This window comes from Triticum aestivum, chromosome 4A, assembly GCF_018294505.1.
Source record: "Triticum aestivum cultivar Chinese Spring chromosome 4A, IWGSC CS RefSeq v2.1, whole genome shotgun sequence".
NCBI lineage: Eukaryota > Viridiplantae > Streptophyta > Magnoliopsida > Poales > Poaceae > Triticum > Triticum aestivum.
In genome coordinates this window covers 688,503,678-688,518,268 of record NC_057803.1, presented here as the reverse complement: position 1 = coordinate 688,518,268, position 14,591 = coordinate 688,503,678, and positions in this window count along the sequence as shown.

Here is a 14,591-nt window from a genome sequence, read left to right as displayed (position 1 = left end):
TTGGGGACGACACCCCGCCGTGGACCGCTGATGACCCACAAGTGTAGGGGATCTATCATAGTCCGTTCGATAAGTAAGAGTGATGAACCCAACGAGGAGCAGGAGGAAATGACAAGCGGTTTTCAGTAAGGTATTCTCTGCAAGCACTGAAATTGTAGGTAACAGATAGTTTTGTGATAGGATAATTTGTGACGGGTAACAAGCAATGAAAGTAAATAAGGTGCAACAAGGTGGCCCAATCCTTTTTGTAGCAAAGGACAAGCCTGGACAAGTTCTTATATGAGAAAAGCGCTCCCGAGGACACATGAGAATTATCGTCAAGCTAGTTTTCATCACGTTCATATGATTCGCGTTTGTTACTTTGATAATTTGATATGTGGGTGGACCGGTGCTTGGGTACTGTCGTTTCTTGGACAAGCATCCCACTTATGATTAACTTCGATTGCAAGCATCCGCAACTACAAAAGAAGTATTAAGGTAAACCTAACCATAGCATGAAACATGTGGATCCAAGTCAGCCCCTTACGAAGCAACATATAAACTAGGGTTTAAGCTTCTGTCACTCTAGCAACCCATCATATACTTATTACTTCCCAATGCCTTCCTCTAGTCCCAAACAATGGTGAAGTGTCATGCAGTAGACGTTCACATAACACCACTAGAGGATAGACAACATACATCTTATCAAAAATATCGAACGAATACCAAATTCACATGACTACTTATAGCAAGACTTCTCCCATGTCCTCAGGAACAAACGTACTATACTCACAAATCATATTCATGTTCATAATCAAAGGGGTATTGATATGCATTAAGGATCTGAACATATGATCTTCCACCAAATAAACCAACTAGCATCAACTACAAGGAGTAATCAACACTACTAGCAACCCATAGGTAACAATCTGAGGTTTTGATACAAAGATTGGATACAAGAGATGAACTAGGGTTTGGGAGGAGATGGTGTTGGTGAAGATGTTGATGAAGATTGACCCCCTCCCGATGAGAGGATCGTTGGTGATTATTTTCCCCTCCCGGAGGGAAGTTTCCCAAGCAGAGCAGCTCCACCGGAGCCCTAGATTGGTTCCGCCTCGTGGCGGCGGAGTTTCTTCCCGTAAGCTTGCTTATGATTATTTCCAGGGTAAGAGACCTCATATAGAAGAAGATGGACACCGGAGGCCTGTAAGGGGGCCCACGAGGCAGGGGGCGCGCCCCCCACCCTCGTGACCAGGGTGTGGGACCCCTGACGCTGATTCCTTCGCCAATATTTTTTATTAAATCCAAAAATGACTTTTGGGGAGTTTCAGGACTTTTGGAGCTGTGCAGAATAGGTCTCTAATATTTGCTCCTTTTCCAGCCCAGAATTCTAGCTGCCGGCATTCTCCCTCTTTATGTAAACCTTGTAAAATAAGAGAGACACTACAAAAAAAATACACTTCCGTGATGATACGTGTTTGTCACAGTAGGTCGCGTTTTTTGTCATGCATGTACATCCATGACAAATTTATGACAAAATCTAGATAGACATACCTATGCTGTCGTAGAAGTGTTCCATGACATTACCAAAATTATCATCATGGAAGTGTCCACTTCCATGACGATAAATCGCGCGTCACAGAAGTGCTTTCGTCAAGGGTGACCAACACGTGGCATCCACCATAACGGAATGCCGTTAAGCTATCGGGTCGGGTTTTGGATCCGATAACCCGTTAACAGCCCCGACCAATTGGGATTTTCCACGTGTAAAATCATCTTTGGCTGGAGGAAACACGTGTCGGCTCACCGCTGGGACAGATATCATCCGCTCATTGGACCGAGGGCGCCTATGATACGGCGACATGTGGCACGGCCCAACAGAGGCCCATTCCTGTGAAAAGGCCGGCCCGTTTGACTTGGTCAAAAGGTGGCGGGCCGGCCCACGGAAAGCCTGTTAACGGCCTATATGCATATAGCCCATTTACAACCCGCTAACATAGGGCCCGTTACGCCCTATCCGAATTAGGCCCAGTAGCGTCATCTGGTCCGTCCAATATGATTCCAGCCCATTTTAACTTTCGGCCCATGTGTGGCCCATGAATTCTTTCGGCCCATATGAGGCCCTTTGTAACTCTTGGCCCATTAACGGCCCGTGGTGAAACTGGTCCGTAATGAACAGTGTATCACGTTATACCCATTAACAGCCCGTTATTCATTGGGCCGTTTCCAGCGCTAGTTGTCTTTCGTCCTTCTCAGGGCCCATTGATTCTTGGGCTCATTTGCAGCATTCGGTACATACGGCCCGTTACTGTCATTTTCTTCTTGTGGGCCAAATTCAGCGCGTCGTTACAGTCAGCCCGTTTGCGGACCATTAATATGTTGGGCCGTTTTCATGCCAAAAAAAACCAGTTGGGCTATTTTCATAGAGTTATCAAATACGGCCTATTAACGGCCCGTTATGGTCCATGAATAGTACGACCCATGATTGGCGAAATTATGATATGCCTCGTAGAAGGCCCGTGGATCCTACGGCCCATATGAGGCCCATGGATAGTACAGCCCGTAGAAGGCCCATGGATCGTACGACCCGTAGAAGGCCCACGGATCATACGACCCGTAGAAGGCCCATGGACCCTGTGGCCTGCAGAAGGCCCATGGACCCTACGGCCCGTAGAAGGCCCATGGACCGTAAGGCCCGTATAGAAGGCCGATGGATCCTACGGTCGGAAGAAGGCCCATGGATCATACGGCCTGTAGGAGGCCCATGGTTACAACAGTCCGTGTGTTTCCATGATTATTTTGGCCTAGTTACCAAAAATAGGCTATTGTGTGACTACAAGCAAACAACAAAACAAGACAATAAGGAAATAAATAAGCAAGCAATTAATGCTAGCCTATTACCGCTATTACACATATTACATCCACTGGGCATCAAAGTTCGCCACCAGTGCAAATATAGGGAACAAAGCAGCACATTACATACACTGGCCGTCAAAATTGGCCACCAGTGCAAATAAACGCGGCAGCAAAACAAGAGCATAACTGAAACAACTTCAGAAGAGCTCAAGAAACGTTATCCTGGGTATCCACCATGCTGGCAATAAGCTTAGCAAGCTGATTAGCTTTGTCCTGTTTGGAGCTAAAAGCCTCCAACGCTTGCTATTGCACCAGAAAGTATGCATCTGAATGCTCTAGGGACTTCCGCAGTCCTTCCGCTTCTTGTCGCAGCACAGCTGATCGATGTGTTTCAGCTTGTAGTTGAGACTCAAGAAACCGAGCTGATCCAGACAGTGAGTTTGAATAGCTTGTGCAAGCAGTAGTGGCCAGTAACTCGGACACTAAACCAAGATAGGACTTTGGATACCAACAAGGATGTGTCACTATCCTGAACCTTATCTGCATTACTTCCTTTACCATTGCTTAATAAGGCACTCTTCCCTAATATTCTGTCAGCATTCTAAAAGAAGAAACAAGCAGACACATAACAAGTTTAGCATGTACTAGTATATGAAAATCATTTCGGTGAACCATTTCATTAGTAAGGTGGACAGGATTAAACTACCAAGTCTTCTATTAACAAGTACTAGTACATAATAAAAGCATCAAACAAACATATATCTATGTCCTATGGTCACTGCATTGTCTTGCCAAATCAAAATAGAGACATGGTTCAAATCATATCAGTTCAAGACAAAGCAGCAGTGAAATAATACAAAGCGTGGGAAACTACACGGCACAACAAGATTTCAGATGGGTACCACGGGTCTACATGTACAACAACACTATTGGCTTTGTTGTGATGCTAGTAATGTGCATGATATGAAAGTCAACTATATACACAATTGAAATTGAAATCAAAAGAGCTATTGATAAGAGCAAACCTGTTAAAGAAACATGCGTGAACATACCTGCTGTGCCATTGGAGTTTCGATTGGATCCTTCAATTTAAAATAAGTTTGTATGAGTAAATAAAGTGATACAAGAGCAAAGCAATCATAGTTAAAGAAGGCGCGCCTAAGCGAGCGCTTCAGCGCGCCTAGGCTCTAGGCGTTGGCAAAACGCATTGCGCATAACTATGCTTAATCTGTGCATAACTGCGCATAAGCATGCGCTTTGGTCAGTAAAGCGCAAGGCGGTGGCAAAACGCACAATTAACGCCTAGCGCTTTTTTGAACTATGATAGCAATGGAATCTTAAATTAGAACATTTGTTCTTCAGGTTTAGGCACTTGTTCTACATGAACAGAGTACAGTAAGACGCAAGAATATAATACTTAAAAATAGAAAATGAGCTCATAGACCTTACCACATTCTTGGTTCGGGACCAGTACAGAACAAGGCGTTCCCAGTCATCGTCCAGTAAATGTGTCTCAGGAGAACGTAAGGGAATTTTATGAGTTTCTTTGCCGGTGAAGTACGTTTTCTTCAGGTAATTCCGAGACTGCCACCAAGCATTCTTGGAGATAGCAGAGGTATTAGCACAGGTTACCTCATCCCGAGTTTCCAAATTTGTCCTTCTCTATAGAGAAAAATGGGAAAATTTGATGTATTATAACCATCATGGAGGTAGGATGTATGGGACGAAGCAAAGTAATTGCCATGAATAACATTACTTACAGATAACTCCTGCACAAACACCTGCAACTGGCATTTTCCTTCATCTTCAGTATAATATTTCCAAGATGGGAAGATACGCACATACGATTTAACAACATCAAGTGCGATAGATGCTGAACTACGACTAGCTGGTTGTCCTTCCTCCACAGGAATAGGCGTACTAACTGGTGGAGTTCGGGTTCGCCGTGATAGTACTGGCCCTTTGGGCACTGGAGCTGTCTTACTAACTGCTCTTGTTTGGGAGCTCTGTGGTGGAGATGGTGTTGTGTCAACAGGAACTGGGTTACTATCGGCTGGGGTTGGGGTTAGATTGGGTGAAGCTGGTTCTCTGTCCATTGCAGTAGGGGTACAATCTGCGAGAGTTTGGGTTATGTGTGGTAGGGCTGGTTCTTGTGCATGTACAACCGGGGTGCTATCTCCACCAAGAGGTAGCATTGTTTTATTTGAAGACCGTGTTTTTAGTCCGCTAGATACTAGCATCACCCGCTCCAATTCAAATGGCTGATAAACAGGAAACATAGTTGAATGTATAGACATTGTATGAGAGACAAATGCAATAGATAGTGTGGAAAAAAGAGGACATGAAATAGTTGACATGCATATTGTTTAACTAAAATGGATAGCATGACATAATTTCACATATATGATGTCTAGGTAAACTGGATAGCATAGCATAACATAATTCAAAGATATGATGAATAACTAAACATGATCGCATGACATAATTCACCTACATGTTATCTAAGTAATCAGGATCACATCATTTAATTCACATATGTGATTTATATGCTAAACAAAGGGAATTCGATATGATGCCTAAACTAAGAACATGGTGTTGAATATTGTGTATATGATGTCTAAATTATGCAATGCAAGACACTGTATGCATGATATGAGCAGTATAACCGTGCCAAGTTAGAGTATACACCTCAGTGGGGGAATAAGACTGGTCATCTATCTCTGAATCCATCTCTGAGGAGCTATCGGGACCCAACAAGAGCTTTGCTTCGACAGGTAGCACTGTCTGCTCTGAAGGCCTTGTTTTCACTCCAGCTTTTTCCATCTCCCACCCAAATGGCTGATTCACAGGAAGAGTAGTTTAATGTACAAACATTGTCGACAAATGGAAATGTAATGAAGAAAAGGATGGGCAAGATATCATTCAAATATATGATGCCTGGTTAAACAGGATGGCATTGCACATTTCACATATATTATGGCTGGCTAAAAGACATGAGACTGCATAATTCCCATATATGATGTAGAAACTAAACAGGTGGCATTACAGAACATGTCTAAACTAAGCAGATGACATATATGATGTCAAAAGTAGGCACTGCAAGGCAACATATGCATGATATGACTAACATCATCATGCCAAGGTAGAGCAAACATCTTGGGGGGTAAATAGGAGTGGTCAGCGGCGTATGAATCCGCCTCAGAATAGATATCTTCCTCTGGATTACAATCTGGAGAGGGGTGAGGAGGGTTTTCCATTGAACCCACCATGGAGCGATGTCTGCATGACATTGTATTGCCGCGCAAAACTCTTCTCTTTTTCTCTACATGTTCAACATGACTGTGTACAATATCTGACATGCATACGAAAAAATATGGTGAGATTATGTAAGGAGAGCATGCAGAAATTTAGAGTGATGGTAACAACCAATGGATGGATCCAAAAATAATGATAGGAGGCTGATGATTGCTTTAAATTAATAAAAAGACAAATGATGATTGCTTTACTATTTCATTCCCACCCAAGATGAACAACATAGGCATACCCTAGGTGAACCAGATATTAAACAGACATACTATTCATTGCTGCCTCGATATGTGCCCCACAACTAATTTAGAACTCAAGTTTGAACATTAATTTGGACCTGACTTGGGAGTCCAAGAGCTGAACAGGACGATAAAGTAGTAGGTAAGTTTAAGCAATGCATAACATAAGCAGAAACAAAAGAGTGCGACCTCTCTCGTGGACCCGTATACTCCTCAGGTTCATCTGCTGAGTTGATGATGCTGATGACGTTGTGGTGGGTGCCGGTGGCAGGGAAGAAGATCTGAGGCGGCAAAAGACGGTCAGGAGTCGTGATGTCTGGTTTGGTGGATGCTTCTGTCGATGGAGCAGCTCAGGTGAGGTGGACGACATTGCGGCAGGAGCAGGACAAACCACACAAAGTTCCCTTCGACACGTACCTGTAACTGAAGTAATTCTGTAAGGGCTCATTTGGCTTGCATGATTCTTAAAATGTAGGGATAGGAAAAACACTGGAATAGGATAGGAAAATGCACATGGTAAACAGAGCATTTGTAAACACAGGATTTCTGTCAACTTGGGTGTTTGGTTTACAGGAATTGGAAGAGCAGAGGAATGCAAAGAAACATGGCCAAAATAAAGTGAAACCATATGAAAGCGTGTACAGTTAGAATGTTATTCTGGCACTAATGCACTTGGTCTGGTTTTCATGCATAGGATTTTTAAAAGTAGGTCCAGGTGGATGTTTTGCTTCAATCCTTTCAACAAAATGCATGAATAATTGAATAGTAGAGTGCCATTGGAAAATTCCCTATTGCTATGTTTTTCCGTTGAACCAAAATAGCCCTAATGGATCGACGTGAATGTATAGTAATAAGTGATGCAACAAGTGTACAACCTCTTTGCCGTAGCCGTGTCGGCCTCAGCATCATTGGGTTGGTCGCTGAAGCAGTTGAGGCAGATGTGGCTGTCAGAGGTGTGGAGGAAGATCTGAGGAATCTGTTGTTGGAAATATGCCCTAGAGGCAATAATAAAAGGGTTATTATAATATTTCCTTGTTCATGATAATTGTTTTTTTATTCATGCTATAATTGTGTTTTCCGGAAATCATAATACATGTGTGAATACATAGACCACAATATGCCCCTAGTGAGCTTCTAGTTGACTAGCCCGTTGATCAACAGATAGTCATGGTTTCCTGACTATGGACATTGGATGTCATTGATAACGCGATCACATCATTAGGAGAATGATGTGATGGACAAGACCTAATCCTAAGCATAGCACAAGATTGTGTAGTTCGTTTGCTAAAGCTTTTCCAATGTCAAGTATCTTTTCCTTAGACCATGAGATCGTGTAACTCCCGGATACCGTAGGAGTGCTTTGGGTGTACCAAACGTCACAACGTAACTGGGTGACTATAAAGGTATCTCCGAAAGTGTCTGTTGGGTTGACACGGATCGAGACTGGGATTTGTCACTCCGTATGATGGAGAGGTATCTATGGGCCCACTCGGTAATGCATCATCATAATGAGCTCAAAGTGACCAAGTGTCTGGTCACAGGATCATGCATTGCGGTACGAGTAAAGTGACTTGCCGGTAACGAGATTGAACAAGGTATTGGGATACTGACGATCGAATCTCGGGCAAGTAACATACCGATTGACAAAAGGAAATTGTATACGGGGTTGCTTGAATCCTCGACATCGTGGTTCATCCGATGAGATCATCGAGGAGCATGTGGGAGCCAACATGGGTATCCAGATCCCGCTGTTGGTTATTGACCGGAGAGCCATCTCAGTCATGTCTACATGTCTCCCGAACCCGTAGGGTCTACACACTTAAGGTTCGGTGACACTAGGGTTGTACAGATATTAGTATGCAGCAAATCGAAAGTTGTTGGGGGACAAGGGTTGGGAACCCTAGGGGAGGGGGCGCCTCCACTTGCCTTGGGGGACAAGGCACCCCCCTTGGCCGCCCCCCTAGGAGCCCATCTCCTAGGGACGGTGCCCCCCCTGGGGACCCTATATATAGAGGGGGGGGGGAGGGCAGCCGCACCTTTTCACTTGGCGCCTCCCTTCCCCCTTGCTACACTTCTCCCTCTCGCAGACGCTTGGCGAAGCCCTGCCGAGATCCCTGCTGCATCCACCACCACGCCGTCGTGCTGCTGGATCTTCATCAACCTCTCCTTCCCCCTTGCTGGATCAAGAAGGAGGAGACGCCCCCTGACCATACGTGTGTTGAACGCGGAGGTGCCGTCCATTCGGCGCTAGGATCTCTGGTGATTTGGATCACGATAAGTACGACTCCCTCAACCCCGTTCTCTTGAACGCTTCCGCTCGATCTACAAGGGTATGTAGATGCACTCCTCTCTCTTGTTGCTAGATGAACTCATAGATTGATCTTGGTGAAACCGTAGGAAATTTTTTATTTTCTGCAACGTTCCCCAACAGTGGCATCACGAGCTAGGTCTATGCGTAGTTCTCTTTGCACGAGTAGAACACAAATCTGTTGTGGGAGTAGATGTTGTCAACTTTCTTGCCACTACTAGTCCTATTTTGCTTCGGCGGTATTGTGGGATGAAGCGGCCCGGACCGACCTTACACGTACGCTTACGTGAGACAGGTTCCACCGACTGACATGCACTAGTTGCATAAGGTGGCTAGCGGGTGTCTGTCTCTCCCACTTTAGTTGGAGTGGATTCGATGAAAAGGGTCCTTATGAAGGGTAAATAGAAGCTGAAAAATCACGTTGTGGCTTTTTCCTATGTAAGAAAACGTTCTTGCTAGAACCCTATTGCAGCCACGTAAAAGATGCAACAACAATTAGAGGATGTCTAACTTGTTTTTGCAGCAATTGCTATTGTGATGTGATATGGCACACAGTTGTGATGAATGATGAATGATATATTGTGATGTATGAGATCATGTTCTTGTAATAGGAATCATGACTTGCATGTCAATGAGTATGACAACCGACAGCAGCCATAGGAGTTGTCTTAATTATTGTATGACCTGCGTGTCAATGATTTTACTCCATGTAATTACTTTACTTTATTGCTAAACCGTTAGCCATAGTAGTAGAAGTAATAGTTGGCGAGCAACTTCATGGAGACACGATGATGGAGATCATGATGATGGAGATCATGATGTCATGCCGGTGACGAAGATGATCATGGAGCCCCGAAGATGGAGATCAAAGGAGCTATATGATATTGGCCATATCATGTCACTACTATTTGATTGCATGTGATGTTTATCATGTTTTTGCATCTTGTTTACTTAGAACGACGGTAGTAAATAAGATGACCCCTCATAATAATTTCAAGAAAGTGTTCCCCCTAACTGTGCACCGTTGCGACAGTTCGTTGTTTCGAAGCACCACGTGATGATCGGGTGTGATAGATTCTAATGCTCACATACAACGGGTGTAAGACAGATTTACACATGCAAAACACTTAGGTTAACTTGACGAGCCTAGCATATACGGACATGGCCTCGGAACACAGAGACCGAAAGGTCGAACATGAGTCGTATGGAATATACGATCAACATGGAGATGTTCACCGATGATGACTAGTCCGTCTCACGTGATGATCGGACACGGCCTAGTCGACTCGGATCATGTAACACTTAGATGACTAGAGGGATGTCTAATCTGAGTGGGAGTTCATTAAATAATTTGATTAGATGAACTTAATTATCATGAACTTAGTCTAAAATCTTTGCAAAAATTTCTTGTAGATCAAATGACCAACGCTCATGTCAACATGAACTTCAACGCGTTCCTAGAGAAAACCAAGCTGGAAGATGATGGTAGCAACTATACGGACTGGGTCCAGAACCTGAGGATCATCCTCATAGCTGCCAAGAAGGCATATGTCCTAGAAGGACCGCTAGGTGAAGCACCCATCCCAGAGAACCAAGACGTTATGAACGCTTGGCAGTCACGTGTTGATAATTACTCCCTCATTCAGTGCGACATGCTTTACAGCTTAGAACCGGGGCTCCAAAAGTGTTTTGAGCAACACGGAGCATATGAGGTCTTCGAGGAGCTGAAAATGGTTTTCCAAGCTCATGCCCGGGCGAGAGATATGAAGTCTCCGACAAGTTCTATAGTTGTAAGATGGAGGAAAATAGTTCTGTCAGTGAGCACATACTCAAAATGTCTGGGTTGCACAACCGCCTGTCCCAGCTGGACATTAACCTCCCGGACGAGGCGTTCATTGACAAAATCTTTCAGTCGCTCCCATCGAGCTACAAGAGCTTTGTGATGAACTACAATATGCAGGGGATGGTGAAAACTATTCCTGAAGTATTTTCAATGCTGAAGTCAGCAGAGGTAGAAATCAAAAAGGAACATCAAGTTTTGATGGTCAATAAAACCACTAAGTTCAAGAAAGGCAAGGGTAAGAAGAACTTCAAGAAGGACGGCAAGGATGTTGCCGCGCCCGGTAAGCCAGTTGCCGGGAAGAAGTCAAAGAATGGACCCAAGCCCGAGACTGAGTGCTTTTATTGCAAAGGGAAGGGTCACTGGAAGCGGAACTGCCCCAAATACTTAGCGGACAAGAAGGCCGGCAACACTAATGGTATATGTGATATACATGTAATTGATGTGTACCTTACCAGTGCTCGTAGTAGCTCCTGGGTATTTGATACCGGTACCGTTGCTCATATTTGTAACTCAAAGCAGGAGCTGCGGAATAAGCGGAGACTGGCGAAGGACGAGGTGACGATGCGCGTCGGGAATGGTTCCAAGGTCGTTGTGATCGCCGTCGGCATGCTACCTTTACATTTACCTACGGGATTAGTTTTAAACCTCAATAATTTTTATTTAGTGCCAAGTTTGAGCATGAACATTGTATCTGGATCTCGTTTAATATGAGATGGTTACTCATTTAAATTCGAGAATAATGGTTGTTCTATTTATATGAGAGATATGTTTTATGGTCATGCCCCGATGGTCAATGGTTTATTCTTAATGAATCTCAAACGTGATGTTACACATATTCATAGTGTGAATACCAAAAGTTGTAAAGTTGATAACGATAGTCCCACATAGTTGTGGCACTGCCGTATTGGTCACATTGGTTTTAAGCGCATGAAGAAGCTCCATGCTGATGGACTTTTAGAGTCTCTCGATTATGAATCATTTGACACATGCAAGCCATGCCTCATGGGCAAAATGACCAAGACTCCGTTCTCCGGAACAATGGAGCGAGCAACCAACTTATTGGAAATCAGACATACTGATGTGTGCGGTCCAATGAGTGTTGAGGCTCGCGGAGGATATCGTTATGTTCTCACTCTCACTGATGACTTGAGTAGATATGGGTATGTCTACTTGATGAGACACAAGTCTGAGACCTTTGAAAAGTTCAAGGAATTTCAGAATGAAGTAGAGAATCAACGTGACCGAAAAATAAAGTTCTTACGATCAGATCGTGGAGGAGAATATTTAAGTCATGAATTTGGTACGCACTTAAGGAAATGTGGATTCGTTTCACAACTCATGTCGCCTGGAACACCTCAGCTTAACGGTGTGTTCGAACGTCGTAATCGCACTCTATTGGATATGGTGTGATCTATGATGTCTGTTACCGATTTACCGCTATCATTTTGGGGATACGCTCTTGAGACAACTACATTCACTTTAAATAGGGCTCCGTCTAAATCCGTTGAGACGACACCGTATGAATTATGGTTTGGGAAGAAACCTAAGCTGTCGTTTCTAAAAGTTTGGGGATGCGATTCTTATGTCAAGAAACTTCAACCTGAAAAGCTCGAACCCAAGTCGGAAAAATGCGTCTTCATAGGATACCCTAAGGAAACCATTGGGTATACCTTCTACCTTATATCTGAAGGCAAGATATTTGTTGCCAAGAACGGATCCTTTCTGGAAAAAGAGTTTCTCTCGAAAGGAGTAAGTGGGAGGAAAGTAGAACTTGATGAAGTACTACCTCTTGAACCAGAAAGTAGTGCAGCTCAGGAAAATGTTCCTGTGGTGCCTACACCGACTGGAGAGGAAATTAATGATGATGATCAAGGTACTTCGTATCAAGTTGCTACTAAACTTCATAGGTCCACAAGGACACGTTCCACGCCAGAGTGGTATGGCAACCCTGTCCAGGAAATCATGTTGTTAGACAACGGTGAACCTTCGAACTATGAAGAAGCGATGACGGTCCCAGATTCCAACAAATGGCTTGAAGCCATGCAATCCGAGATAGAATCCATGTATGAAAACAAAGTATGGACTTTGACAGACTTGCCCGATGATCGGCGAGCGATAGAAAATAAATGGATCTTTAAGAAGAAGACGGACGCGGATGGTAATGTTACCATCTATAAAGCTCGACTTGCCGCTAAGTGTTAGCGACAAGTTCAAGGGGTTGACTATGATGAGACTTTCTCTCCCGTAGCGAAGCTGAAGTCCGTCTGAATCATGTTAGCAATTGCTGCATACTATGATTATGAGATATGGCAGATGGACGTCAAAACGACATTCCTTAACATCTATCTTAAGAAAGAACTGTATATGATGCTGCCGGAAGGTTTTGTTGACCCTAAGAATGCTAACAAGGTATGCAAGCTCCAGCGATCCATTTATGGACTGGTGCAAGCATCTTGGAGTTGGAACATCTGCTTTGATGAGATGATCAAAGCGTTTGGGTTTATGTAGACTTATGGAGAAGCATGCGTTTACAAGAAAGTGAGTGGGAGCTCTGTAGCATTTCTCATATTATATGTAGATGACATAGTTCTGATGGGAAATGATATAGAACTTTTGGATAGCATAAAGGCCTACTTGAATAAGTGTTTTTCAATGAAGGATCTTGGAGAAGCTGCTTACATATTAGGCATCAAGATCTATAGGGATAGATCGAGACGCCTCATAGGTCTTTCACAAAGCACATACCTTGATAAGATATTGAAGAAGTTCAATATGGATCAGTCCAAGAAAGGGTTCTTGCCTGTATTGCAAGGTGTGAGATTGAGCTCGGCTCAATGCCCGACCACGACAGAAGATAAAGAAGAGATGAGTGTCATCCCCTATGCCTCAGCCATAGGATCTATTATGTATGCCATGCTGTGTACCAGACCTGATGTAAACCTTGCCGTAAGTTTGGTAGAAAGGTACCAAAGTAATCCCGGCAAGGAACACTGGACAGCGGTCAAGAATATCCTGAAGTACCTGAAAAGGACAAAGGACATGTTTCTCATTTATGGAGGTGACGAAGAGCTCGTCGTAAAGGGTTACGTTGATGCTAGCTTCGACACAGATCAGGATGACTCTAAGTCACAAACCGGATACGTGTATATGTTGAATCGTGGAGCAGTAAGCTGGTGCAGTTGCAAGCAGAGCGTCGTGGCGGGATCTACATGTGAAGCGGAGTACATGGCAGCCTCGAAGGCAGCGCATGAAGCAATATGGATGAAGGAGTTCATCACCGACCTAGGAGTCATACCCAATGCGTCGGGGCCGAACACTCTCTTCTGTGACAACACTGGAGCTATTGCCCTTGCCAAGGAGCCCAGGTTTCACAAGAAGACCAGGCACATCAAGCATCGTTTCAACTCCATCCGTGAAAACATTCAAGATGGAGACATAGATATTTGCAAAGTACATATGGATCTGAATGTCGTAGATCCGTTGACTAAACCTCTTCCGCGAGAAAAACATGATCAACACCAGAACTCTATGGGTGTTCGATTCATCACAATGTAATTAGATTATTGACTCTAGTGCAAGTGGGAGACTATTGGAAATATGCTCTAGAGGCAATAATAAAAGGGTTATTATTATATTTCCTTGTTCAAGATAATTGTCTTTTATTCATGCTATGATTGTGTTATCCGGAAATCGTAATACATGTGTGAATACATAGACCACAATATGTCCCTAGTGAGCCTCTAGTTGACTAGCCCGTTGATCAACAGATAGTCATGGTTTCCTGACTATGGACATTGGATGTCATTGATAACGCGATCACATCATTAGGAGAATGATGTGATGGACAAGACCTAATCCTAAGCATAGCACAAGATCGTGTAGTTCGTTTGCTAAAGCTTTTCTAATGTCAAGTATCTTTTCCTTAGACCATGAGATCGTGTAACTCCCGGATACCGTAGGAGTGCTTTGGGTGTACGAAACGTCACAACGTAACTGGGTGACTATAAAGGTATACTACGGGTATCTCCAAAAGTGTCTGTTGGGTTGACACGGATCGAGA